Raw genomic sequence first — 6,000 nt, forward strand, 5'->3', positions numbered from 1 at the left:
AAAATCAAGGTTTTATATTATTTCTTGAAACGGTTACATAGATGTTCAGGTTCAACCTATAATGTGCCTCTAATAGGCTACACCACGTGATACTATCCACGTAGTTACTTCATAGATCGTTATTCCTGATCCCTTGCATTTCCACCTGCTTCGTCAAGGATCATTTGGAATGATCTTGCCTTTGGCTTTAGCGGCACATTTGGTCTTGTTGCTTCATTTTTCTTTGGGCAGTCCCTTGAAATGTTACATTCTTCATTACATCCGTAGCACACCCTCTTGTTGGATGCACACTCGCTGGCGTAATGCCTTGTCTTTCCACATTTGTAGCAAGTCACCTCCTCGCTACATTTCCTGAAGTGTTTCTTTTTACACTTATCGCACCACCTAGCTTCATTACCTCCTCCTCCAAACTTCCTTGAAGCAGACTTGGTTTTCTTGTTGGACCTTGCAAATCCCTCTAACTTTCTCTTTTCGCCAACCTCAACCTTGTTGGCGGCTCATCCCTTGATCATCTCCTCAACAAACTTGGCAGCCCAGATAGTTGCCTCTAGGGTTGGTGCCTGACGTACTGGCACCACGTACTTCCTGGAAGTCCCTTTGCGTAGTTGTCGATTTTCTTCAGCTCGTCTGGGACAATACGCAAGGCAAAATCCATTTTTTCCGTGAAGTTATTGGTGTATTCATCGATGGACATGCTTCCCTTCTTCAATGTCAGGAATTGGTTCTCTAGCTCTACTAGATTTTGGGCCGAGCAGTACTTGCGCTTGAAGTGTACTAAAACCTCTGTGCAAGTCAGTTGCAGGGGCTCATTGGGAATTAAAGTATTCCCCAGGTGTTCCACCAACGAACAACGCCACCTTTAAACTGACGCACTGGAAATGTGGTTTGTAGGTTGCCTTTGCAACCACATGTTATGAAGGCCAACTCCATCTCCAAGATCCAGTCTATAACTCCAATAAGATCTTCTTTCCCAGTGAAAGTCGATGGCTTGCAAGTTGTGAAGTCATTATACTTGCAGTCGTTCCTCTCGACTCTGTCGTCTTGGTTGTTCCTCCTAACCACTGGCGGTTCAGCTTGACCAACAGTCCTACTATAGTTCCCTTCTTCCTACTGTCCGTCATTCAGTTCGGGCTGTTCGACAGGCATCGTAGCTTCATCCCGATTATGTTGAAGTAACCGCCTTGTTTCCTCCATTTGACGATCCAACATCATCTGGATCATTGCTTGCACTCCTCCCATCGTGATTGGCTCACGTGAAGGTGTTACCACTGGTACTTGCTCAATCACTTGGGGTTGAGGCTACTAATTCCTGTTTCCATTCGTGTTTCCAACTCCGCTTTGGGTTCGTGCCATTTTGATCTATACACCAAATCAGACGTTCGGTGTGTAACGACGATAATTAATATAGGAAAGCTTTATTTACGATAGACGTATAAATCTCCTTATCACTCTGACAAGTTACATGCCACTTCTAATACCGTAATTAAACGTTTAGAAATCTGAACACATAAAATTTCCATTTCCGGTCAGCAATAGACCATAGATCCGATCAAATAATATCATATAAGGCATCTTTATAGCTATAACATAAATCAATTAGCATATAATAGCATTTTAGGCATCTTTCCTAAAATAAGCTACTGTTCGTGTCTATTCAGGCATACATCCTAAATATAGCAGACACTCATCTCACAATCAGCGCTTAACATTCTAAGTTTAAGTCTAGAATTTTCCTAAAATTCCTATTTTGCTTAAAATAATGCTCTGATACCAACTGTGACATCCCCAAATTCACGCTCATTTTAAATTTTTTATTTATTCTTATTTTAAAATAAGAGTAACATTTTAAAGAAAAGTGTTGCGAAATTTGTTCCCCGAAAAACATGCTAAATATGTTATCAAAGCATCTCCGAAGAAATTTATTTTATTAATTTTAAAACCTTGGGATGTCGTCATCAATAAAGAAACATAAGCATAAACAAAACTTACATTCATTTACACTAGTGATCTACACCTCTATAATCTCTCAGTGAGTGTAGCTTTATATCGATACTTGTGATACAAATAAACAGAATGGGTCAGGTTGGGAAACCTGGTGAGTACATAGGGTTTTCAACCCAAAATAATATAGTTATTATGTTTCAACATCAAACAATTAACTCATTTACCCATCCCCATTATCTTCTTTATTCTTAAGTATCTCCTCTATGAATCGTCTATCCCTCACTATTTATTACTAAGGATTGTCCTAAGGAATAGGCACGAAGTCCATCGTCGCCAGGGTTTATATAACAGACACTAAGTCCATAGTCGCCAGGTTTTATGACGTTTATTGACAGTATATTTTTCGAGAGTCCACTCACAATACATGTCAATGGGTTTTTAGAGTAGACCGGGTGAACGTCTCGTTGACAACACCGACAGGTTGCGAGCCTGCTAGTGTTCCACCGGACTATCTAGAATAGTCTGTGGTTGTCATCCATACTCTGCTAGATATCAGGGCCAACGCTTGGGTAAAGGCTTCTCTCATTTTTCACCTCTCACCCTCATCTCATTATCTATTTCACCTGTCATTTCATCATCCAACCCATCTTTCATCTACCAATCTTTACCTCTTGTAATTTATAGGTATAAAATACGTATACAGTTTAAACAATTTAAAACTGTATCATAGTGTTCATCCAACATAGATAACAAGTATACAGATAATATGCACACATAGCATGTAATTTATATAAAATATTCCATATCTATGTGTAAGATAAAAGTAACTATGCACTCAATTGTTAAAGTGATGATTCCAAAATCGGGTAGCGCTTCGCTTGTAATGATTTTATTTCCCTTCGACGAAAGCTAGCATTATTATCGCTAAGTTTTAGTCTAATCTTTATTGTGACTAATTATTAGTCTAGATTCATCATTAACCCAAAGTCTACTTCATGATCTATCAAGTAGGGAACAACCAGGTAGGATCATATCGGAGGTAGGGTCCGTTTGGTATACGAAGTATACTGTTTGGAAATTACACTTTAAACACCTCATTAAATCACAGCCTAGACATCATCCCCGTAAGTAGATCAATTAGTATAACGACTTTAAATCACTCATAAATTTTATTTATAGGTTCATAATAACGATATTATAAGCTATATTTAAAGTAGGGTAGAATAACTTACTTAGCTAGGAGTCGGGCTCTGCAGGAGCAGAACTTCGTCGCTAAATCTTTCTAAGAAAGATTCTTGCAGCGCTTTAGTGCTCACCTTACTATACTAAAAACTACAGAAAGAGGAGTCGAATCACGAGGGACCAAAATGCTCGGGGGATAAGAAGAGAAAGTCTCTTGAATCAAGAGAATGGTGCAAGAAATATGAGAGCCTAGAGGGTCTTATTTATAGTAATTGAATTTTCAAAAACCACCCTCTATATTTACTTAAATGACTAAAAACCCCTTTATAATACTATTTTAAATAGATTTAATGATATTTGTACTAAACTAATGTCGAAAATACTCAAAACTAGTCTTATAATGACCGCATCGTCGATACCTTTCAAACGATATATACATATGTATATATATGTATACGTATATATTATTTACACTTTATTTTAATACGTAAATGTGCTATTAAAAATTATAACTCGTGCATACGAACTCCATTTTTTATGTTCTTTATATCCACGCGTAGCTATCGACGAGATCTACAACTTTCGTTTAGACTCCGTCGGGTAATTTTGAATTTATATTTTTGTCCATATTTTTATAAAATTAAATAATTTTGCTAAAATCGTAACTCTCTCATAGGGACTCTGTTTTTGACATTCTTTTTCTCAAAATTCCTATTTTAGGGAGTAGTAAGATTTTCATTTTGGTCGCATTAGCTAAAAGTAACCATTCTCTTCGTGGCTTTTTGCGTTATACATTCGTTTTGTGCGGCTGACTTTTATATCTTATAAAAATCATATATAATTCATATGGATTTGGATTTCGACGAAATTTATATTTTCAGGATCAGGACGACGTGTACTTCCTATATATATATATATATATATATATATATATATATATATATATATATATATATATATATATATATATATATATATATGTTTTGGTGCACTTATTTTTACGATTTACGGACGATTCGACTAATTTTTCCTATGAAACATATATAATCTCGACCACATCCCCCACCTTCATCTGAGGTTGATACCTTGTCTCAACTGTTTGAGAAAAGTGTGAGAATCGAAAACAAAAGGAAAACTGTTGAAGGGAAGGCTACGTATATCTCAGGATGGGTACGAAGGCTAGAAGGACAAAGAACCCTTGATCAAGAGGTAGTGATGGATGTCCATCATCGCGTCAACTTCTCTTATAACGACATAATTACTCACGACTCAAGGAATGCAGAGTTGGAGCTCTACAATCAAACTTCAAGAAATGACGAACGGACTGGGGAGTTGGAGCAAAGTAATCAAGCACTTGAGGAACAAATGACTCTTATCACTGACACATTAGGTCGTCGTCTGGGATAATGGTAGAAGGAGCAGGACTGGTGGTTGTGTAAGATAGGAGATGAAAATCAGACTAGGTATGGTAATGGGCAAAAGTTCCTCGCAGGGGTGTAGTAAACCTTGTAAATTTTGTGATGTTCTTAGAAACTTTTCTATTGTAAACCTATAATATACTGATGTAACCACTTGTGATGAATATGAAACATATATTACAGTAATCATGTGACAAATTGTGTTGTCTACTATGTTTTATACTTTGGAGAATAATTGAATTCATTAGCATTCGTATTTTAATGGCTACCAAAATGCTTCAGAAACTCACAATATCCTTACTAATTAAAACAGGAACTAACAAAATGCCTAGAAGAAAAAGTGTTAATCAACAACCAGGACAACAACCACAACCACCACTAGAAATAAACCCATCAATAAGTGCAACAGAACATGAAAAAATTGTAGCTCAAAGAATCACTACAGCTCTAGCTAATTTCACTGCATCTGAGGAAATCAAGGTGGAATTAGAAATAATAATGAAGGCAATATAGGATCAGCGGGAACTTACACCTACAAAGACTTCATAAATTATAAATCAAAGAGATTTCATGGAACAAAAGGTGTTTTTGGTTTGACCAGGTGGATCGAAATGACAGAATCCATCTTCCGAATAAGCTTCAGTCCGAATGATAGCAAAGTACGATTTGCAGCTTGTACTTTTTCTGATGCGACACTAACATGGTCGAATAGCCTTTCAAACATAATGGGCCTCAGTACTGCAAACTCCATGAATTGGGAGGATCTGAAGATGATGTTAATAGTACTATGGAACCTAACAATGACGGGTTCAAAGATAAATGCTTATACTGCTAGGTTCAGTAACCTTGCGGTGATGTGTCTGACACTTGTAACCCCTGAATACAAGAAAATTAAGCGATACAATCGGGGGTCTCGCACCACAGATCCAAGGGATGGTCATCCCTTCAAAACCCACAACCTATCACAGAACAAAATACATAGCCTATCGTCTAACACCACATAGATCCGAGGGGGATTCATGGTAGCGAAAGTCGAGCCTCCCAAATCCATAGTATACAAGCGTAAGTTTAATGGAAGAAACCCAAGACAATCATCTGGAAAGAAAAAGAAGTGGCAACTGTTTATGATGCTACAACAACAACAACACCCACGCTACCAAAGAAATATGACGAAAATCATCCATTGTGTAATCATTGTAACCGTCACCACCCAGGTGATTGTTTTTTCTGCACGAAGTATAAAAAGAAGGGACACACTGCCAATTACTACAGAAGCACGACACCTACAATAGTAAATCAAGGAACAAACACAGGAACATGCTCTGGTGGAGTAAAAACATGTTTCGCGTGTGGAGAAATTGGACACTTCAGGAGGGAATGTCCAAAATGGAGGAACCTGGGAGGCAATGCTCGTGGCAGATCATTCATAATTGGAATTAGCGTAAATCCCAAGTAT

Source organism: Lactuca virosa, chromosome 6, assembly GCF_052849685.1.
Source record: "Lactuca virosa cultivar CGN04683 chromosome 6, Lactuca_virosa_CGN04683_v6, whole genome shotgun sequence".
Classification (NCBI taxonomy): Eukaryota; Viridiplantae; Streptophyta; class Magnoliopsida; order Asterales; family Asteraceae; genus Lactuca; species Lactuca virosa.